The sequence below is a fragment of the Arachis hypogaea genome, chromosome 17 (assembly GCF_003086295.3).
Source record: "Arachis hypogaea cultivar Tifrunner chromosome 17, arahy.Tifrunner.gnm2.J5K5, whole genome shotgun sequence".
Taxonomy (NCBI): domain Eukaryota; kingdom Viridiplantae; phylum Streptophyta; class Magnoliopsida; order Fabales; family Fabaceae; genus Arachis; species Arachis hypogaea.
In genome coordinates this window covers 76,337,369-76,345,396 of record NC_092052.1, presented here as the reverse complement: position 1 = coordinate 76,345,396, position 8,028 = coordinate 76,337,369, and the positions used below count along the sequence as shown (strand labels likewise).

The 8,028-nt window shown below is 34.5% G+C and overlaps 1 pseudogene; it reads right to left on the bottom strand.

Annotated features, from left to right (window-relative positions):
* Window positions 1-1,804: 1,804 nt before the first annotated feature.
* Window positions 1,805-7,791, bottom strand: LOC112763441 (calcium-transporting ATPase 8, plasma membrane-type-like; annotated as a pseudogene).
* Between the last annotated feature and the right edge of the window lie 237 nt (window positions 7,792-8,028).

The following is an 8,028-nucleotide window of genomic DNA, read 5'->3' as shown; positions in this document are numbered from 1 at the left end:
TTTTAGGATTTTCTAGGGTTCTTTAGGGTTTTTAGGGGTTTTAGGATTTTTTAGGGATTTTATAGATTTTTTAAGTTTTCTAGGATTTTTATGGGTTTTCTAGGTGTTTTAGGGTTTTCTATGTTTTTTAGGTGTTTCTTAAGATTTTTAGGATTTTTTAGGATTATCTAGGGTTTTCTACGGTTTTTTAAAATTTTCTAGGAATTTTATTGTTTTCTAGGTTTTTGAGAGTTTTTTAGGGGTTTTTAGGGTTTTTTAGGATTTTTACAGTTTTTAGGGTTTTTTAGGATTTTCCAGGGTTTTTAGAGTTTTCTAGGGTTTTTCAGGATTTTTCAGGGTTTTTTAGGATTTTTTGGGTTTTTAGGAATTTTTATGATTTTTTAGGATTTTTAGGGTTTTCTTGTGTTTTCTAGACTTTTTTAACGTTTTCTAGGATATTTAGCTTTTCTAGGGCTTTTAGGATTTTTTAGGGTATTCTGGGTTTTTAAGATTTTTAGGGTTTTCTAGGCTTTTCTAGAGTTTTTTAAAATTTTCTGGAATTTTTTTTGTTTTCATTTTCTACAATTTTTTGGGTTTTTTTAGGGTTTTCTAGAATTTTTAGGGTTTTTTAGGATTTTCTAGAGTTTTTTAAAGTTTTCTAGGATTTTTATGGTTTTCTAGGGATTTTAGTATTTTTTAGGGTTTTCTAGGGTTTTTACGGTATTTTATGGTTTTCTAGAATTTTTACAGTTTTTAGGGTTTTCTACGGTTTTTAGGGTTTTTAAGGTTTTCTTGGATTTTTAGGGTTTTTTAGGATTTTCTAGGGGGTCTAGGATTTTTTAGAGTTTTCTAGTGTTTTTCAGGATTTTTTTTTGTTTTTCGGGGTTTTTAGGGTTTTCTACCTTTTTAGGAAATTTTTAGGATTTTTAGGGTGTTTTTTATGGTTTTTAAGGTTTTCTAGGGGTTTTTATGATTTTTTAGGGTTTTCTAGGAATTTTATTGTTTTCTAGGATTTTTTCGGGTTTTCTAAGGTTCTTAGGATTTTTTAGAGTTTTTTAGGGGTTTTCAGGGTTTTTTAGGATTTTTTGTGTTTTTATGGTTTTCTAGGGTTTTTAGGGTTTTCTTGTGCTTTCTAGAGTTTTTTTTTAAGTTTTTTAGGATTTTTATGCTTTTCTAGAGCTTTTAGGGTTTTCTAGAGTTTTTTAAAGTTTTCTAGGATTTTTTTTTATTTTCTAGGATTTTTAGGGTTTTTTTATGGTTCTAGGGTTTTTTAGGGTTTTTTAGGATTTTTAGGGTTTTCTAGGGTTTTTACGGATTTTTATGGTTTTTTAGGATTTTCTAGAGTTTTATGATTTTTTATGGTTTTCTAGGTATTTTAGGGATTTCTAACGTTTTTAGGATTTTTTTTTTTTGGGTTTTAAGGGTAGGGTTTTTTAGGGATTTCTAAGATTTTCTAGAGTTTTTTAGGATTTTTCTAGGATTTTTTAGAATTTTTATGCTTTTCTAGGGTTTTTAAGATTTTCTAGTGTTTTTCAGGGTTTTTTTTTTGTTTTTAGGGGTTTTTAGAGTTTTCTACGTTTTTTATGGTTCTAGAATTTTTTAGGGTTTAGGGTTTAGGATCTTCTAAGATTTTTAGAGTTTTTTAGGATTTTTTAGAGTGTTTAAGCTTTTTTAGAGTTTTTTAAAATTTTCTAGGATTTTTATGGTATTCTAAGTTGCTAAGCTCCTTTCACCACTTGCTTAGAATAACTTGAATATAGCTAATAGGGTTTAGGCAATTTCTAGTTATAAGTAGGGACGGATCAAAACTACAAGCAAAGAGAAAAATACACTCGCGGATCTAGTGCAGATGATCAACTGACCTTATGAACCCAATGATGACAGAGATCAGCCACTGCTTCCAATTAAGCCTGACTGTTGAAGTGAACTTGCCGAGGAATTCGATGATGATGATCTAAACACAAAGCAATTTTAGGGTGACCTTGAAAATATTTCATACGAGAGACAAATAACGAGGAGTTAAAATAAGACAAACCTGAAGCACAACAGGTAGTTTTTCGTGACTCCACTGAATATGTTAAACTCATCTGGCTTTCGTGCATTGAACTCATTAAAGATCTGCAGTTTTGAACACATTTTTTTAGAATTGAAATAAGATGAGCACACTACAGCAAAGCTACCAAAATGACAACGAATATATGGTGCATGAACTGGGCATGCATTGCCAACCACTAACGCATCACAAGGATTTAGCAGTAATGTAAATAAGAGTGAGTAGCAAGACATCTCAGGAAAATTGCAATAGGCTTTGGTTTTCTAGATACAATTAGCACCTATTGGAAATTAGCAATCACCATTACAGCACAACCACCAATACTATTATAGAACATGCATAAAAAGATAAGGAAACTAACATTGGTAATTCTTCCAACACACAACTTTACCATTTAAAATGCAAATGGACTAAAGACAACTTACTTGAGACAGAACAAATGCATTGAAGATCAGAGTGTTTTTCACTTTAATTGCATGATCATTTTTGTCATGTGTCAGACCCAGTATGCTCCTACTTCGGAAATTCAGAACAAGCAACACAGATACTTGGTACATTGCCTGAAGAGTTCAAATCATAATCGGCAATTCAGTTTACAGAAGAGTATAGCATAACAACGGTAATTGAAATGCAGGACATCATAAACCAATAGGTAAATAATCCTTGCAGACTACAATGACAAGCAGTTAACTGAGAAATGAGAAACAAAACTCGCCTGTATCAGCAAATTTCTCCACATAATATTTGTTATGAGAGGTTCTCTGAAAAGGATACAAGACAAAACTCCATGTCAAAAAAACCATTGAAGCGCATAGGCACTGCATATATCGCTTGGATAATAAAGCTGCAAATGAAAATAGGACCAATATCGATAATGTAAATACAAAATAAATGCAGCCTTCAATATGCTGTTTAGGACTGTTGGCAACAATTTTGTTTTCGAGGGGTATGACTATTATTCATTGCACTTAAAATTTCTCTCTTCTATTGAAATAACCAAAATCTTTAGATTTAATAATAGAGCTGCACTATTCACACTTTCAATTAAATTTCTTTCTTTATTGTTGGGTGCATCATTCAAAAATGCATCTACAAGGAACAAAATTTTATGACATTCATCCAATTCTTCAGGTGCTGTAACACTAGAAAAACATAGCAAGAAAATGTCATGATCCAAAGAAAAAGGCACAATTAGAGAAACTGAAGTTCCGACCTTCGGCCCACTGGAGGCCAATCCATAAGGTGATCAGTTGGTGGATCAGTTGCCAATGCTAGCTCCCAAAGTATCCATGATAAGATTTATCCACAAAAGCTGTAGAAAGAGCAATAAGTCAGCTGAACATAAATTGAGGGGCAAAGCCAGAGAACAAAACACAGGGAGACAGCAGACCTGCAAGCGCATAGATTTTGAAAGATATAAGAGGTATGCTAAAAATATCAAATTCATGTTCAGCTTGCAAAACACTACACAAAAGCAATCCAAAACGGTGCAGTTCAATTATATACAAACCTTTCATTGGTTGGCATATTGACTAACTACCTAAATACCCATCTAGTAATGCCAGAAATAAAATTATTTTTTAAGATGTAAATACCAACCATAAAAGATGCATCATTTTTTAAGATAATTTAAGAACAAACTAGATCTCTCAAATCGAAAAGAAATAGGTCCAACCTTTACAACTGAAGCAAAATTGCCATCCAAAATAATATCAGAGCTTTCTTTTGCAACTTCAGTTCCTTGAATACCCATTGCAAGACCTATATCAGCCTATATTCAGAAAGTATAGAAATAAATTAAAAAGGGAAAAAAGAAAGAAATAGTTCAATTCATTAGAACAGAAAATTCTATGATCAAGAGATAGTAGATTCATACATCGAATAAACCTAGGGACTTGTTATCACGTGATTACACAAACAGGAAAACAAGACAGGTATACCAGGGGTAAACAAACTCTCATGGTGTTCAATATACAATTACAAGTATTGACATCGATAAAGATTGTTGTGGTACTTAAAATTTGAGAAAACAACACAATCACTAGCACAAAAAAGAAGATAGTAGTAGTGTAGTAGTAGCCAGACCTCATGTAGTGCAGGAGCATCATTTGTTCCATCCCCAGTTACAGCCACAACATGTCCCTTCCTCCTCAATGCTTGCACAAGCAATAATTTGTCATTAGGAGATGACCCCATAACCTAGTAATCATATTGCCAATAAATATCATTCACCACGAAAAATACCTCTTTCTTAAGAGCCTGAAAATATTGTTGTCAGGATTCTTACTAATATTGCTTCAGCTATTTCATCTCTCTGTGCATCTGTCATGGCACGAAAAGTTTTTCCTTCAATGATGATTGGCTCTGTAGCTTCAGCAAGGGAATTAAGTATTCCACACTCCACAGCAATTGCTTTTGCAGTTTTGACATTGTCACCAGTGACCATTTTTACCTAGAATTAATCGAAACAAAAAAAAAGAAAGGGGCAGAAAAGGATTATTTATAGAATGTAGAAACTGGATATGGAAAGCACCATTGTATTTCATTATCATCAAACGAAGTTATTAATGTTGGTCTTGCTAATCTTTAAGCCATCAAATTTGAAAGCAATAAACACGTTTGAAAATAAAGAAAAATTTAAGTCCATAGACCAGGGCGTAATTCAGCACTCCGTATGTTATTCCACCTACATGCAATGCATCTGTCTCTAGACGCACCGAGTCAGTGCTTCTTTGGCATCAGTTATAATCACATGAAATCACTGACAATGAAAGTAGCTGGATTGAATTTTTCTTATTTTTATTATTATAGTCTTGTAGCATATTTTACAACTGCTAACATGGCCACCATGCATATTCTGCTTTCTGTAATGAGCTTCCATCGCATCACCTCCAAGAATACAATGGACACGGTAATTTAACAATTCTATTGAGGATAATTGAAAATAAGTACCTTAACCCCAGATTTTTGGCAAAGCTCCACTGAATCTTTGACTCCAGGTCGACAAGGATCCTGCATGTCAAATATGAGATTAAGAATCAGATATATAACCAGCAGAAGCGTATCCTAGAGTCAAATGCTATCATATGTTAGAGTTTATCAATGATTCCCGTGTTAAATCCAAATGCACAGAATCCACTTACAAGATATTGTCATGGACGGTAAATTAAATTAACAAAACTATAATCCCTGCAGAGTCCCAAGTCCCAACCACTTGCAATTAAGCAAACAGATGAGATTGGCAGCTAGGAATGAGTGTGCAAAACACAATAAATTTTAAATTAGAGAAAAACAAAAGCACAAGAAAATATTAATACATTATAAACATCAATGACAATGATAGACATGTATTCAGAGGAAAATACTTGCCTTCAGACCAACAATAGCTAACAAAACAAGATTATCTTCTGGTAAAGACCAGTGAGCCCGTTCTTCTTCAGTGGCTGGAACATTCTCCTTTTCAAATGTTCTATATGCAATGGCAACACAACGTAAACTCTCGGCAGCCATGTCTTCAATAGCTTTTCTGAAAGATACCATCTGCAACCCAGGAAAATTTCACTATCTAGGACTTTCTACAGATCAAGCAAGTGAACTACTAAAGGTTGAATCATCCAAACTACATTTATTTGCTTTGTAAAATAGGTTGACACAGTCCAGTGAAAAACAGAGAGAGAGAGAGAGAGAGAGAGAGAGAGAGAGAGAGAGAGAGAGAGAGAGAGAGAGAGAGAGAGAGAGAGAGAGAGAGAGAGGATAATACGCCTTGGCTGAGATTATTTCCAAACAGGAAAAGAAAGTGAAAACAAACAAACAAAAAACAGAAGAATGCCTTTATGAAAGCACAGATACCAACAGGTCATTTGCATCAATGTACCGTGTATAGCAGGCTAGGACAATCTCAGCAGCACCTTTCCAGTGTATGTGAACTTCAGAGTCAGCCTGCATACAGAGATAAAATTTGCTTATTTAAGGTGCACGATATGATAAAACAGATGATTACATCATTATGCAGTACAAGCATATTGTGATGATGTTCCAGTCAACTTGCATACTTTACTGGGTATGTAGATAATCTCACAACTTGAAAGTGAAACGGACATATCAGTGTTTAATTCAGATTTAAGAGTGAGTTGACAGTTATTAATATTTAATATGACATTGGAGTTACTTGTTAGTGTTCATAGATGTGAATGAAACACGGACAACACAGGCACAAAATAGTGATCGAACTGAAGCAATTAAAAATAGAAATCCACATTACAAAGAAGATACAGCAGCAATAGCTTAAACTGTCTATGAGAGAATACCGTTTGTACTACAACTCCGCCTGTTTTTTCTCAGAATTGAAAGGGAAAACGTGAATAATTGATGATTCCGATCTAGTAGAGTCGAAGTTCATCCCAATCTGATATTTGATTAACATTTACAAGCAACTGTAAGAATATAAGCTTCACACACAAAAATAGGGAATAAACTTTATTACTGAAAACAGACCTCTAATCCCCAATGTAAAATTGCCTTTTCTGTTGGTGATCCGGAAACCTCAACATCGTTACCACCCTGTCAAGGATAGACTTTAGCATAATGCAGCAGCACCAAAATTATTGTCCATACAGAGAAGAGTAAAACAAAGTATAACAAGATCAGTTCAAGCAAACCTCAGGGACAGAAACACTGCCATTATTGTTCTGTGCAACACCTTCAATGAGCAAAGAGTGGAGCTTGGGAGAGAGCTCTGACTTGTTACCAGGAGGATCATTCTTCTTCCCACCAGCATAAGCCTCCACCACAGTCATCTGTCATAAAGTATTTAATAAAATTCAAGATATAGACAGAAAATCTGCCTTAAAGTTAACTATCAATGTCAACTATGACCCATAGAAATTAACTTCCTTTAAAATGTTCCCAAATTTCAAATCGACGAGAGTTCAATCGATATCTTCCAAATTCCATAGAATCAATGAAATTTTGTGCTCCTAATTTACCTTAAATGCGGAAGGCTTATTATATACAACCTAAACTGGTGAGCATCGACATGGGATGCCAGGAGCAACAATACTATGGTTGAATTTTCACCTGAAGTTTCTCCTGGCCTCTACTTTCAACAATTGGAAAATTCTCCATCTGATAAACTCTTATGAAAAATTCTATTTCAGTCAATAGGCACTATCCTTTCTTTCTCCACCACCCACCCACCATGCACGGGCATGCGGGGCCTTCTAAGTTTTAATACATTCATTCCTGATCTCTTCTAAATCCACTACAATATCCATATATTTATAACTCTTAGCTTAGGCTCTTCTTGACATTCAACTACAAGACATTTTTACAATAAAAGGCATTGTGCTTCTCCCGCTGTAAAATAAACTTTTCATTTTAAGGATTCACAATCTCTTCTATTCATCTACCAAACCTGAATTCTATGGTTTACATCTCCTTCTATTCTCCCATTTTGTGTGATCTCCGAATTTCACAGGTAAAATAGCACTAGTGAAAATATTGATAAGTCTGGTATGTCAAAATCCATGTGAAGTGTGAAGACGAAGGTTTTAACCCCACCAAGCATGTATTTGATTGCTGAACCACTAAAACAGAAACAGTTTCTTGAAGTGTGATCTCCAGAAAATTTATGAAAATTGCCTAAAACCAGAATCCAATGAAAATTCAAATGATACATCCCAACATACCTGATTCATGGTCAACGTGCTAGTCTTATCACTGCAAATGGTTGTTACAGAGCCCATTGTTACAGAGCCCATTACGGGTGTCCTCCTCGGGATAGCATCATTTAAAGAACGAGGGTCAGCACGATGTTAAAAAATCAGAAAAGAAAACTGGAGGAGCCTGTCGCAGATGAGGCCATTACGGTTCGCCATTAGGTGTCCTCCTCGGGATAGTTTCATTTAAAGAATGAGGGTCAGCACGTAGAGAAAAAAAATCGGAAAAAACCGAATGAGCCTGCCGAAGATGAGGCAATTACGGCTCGCCTTTAGGTG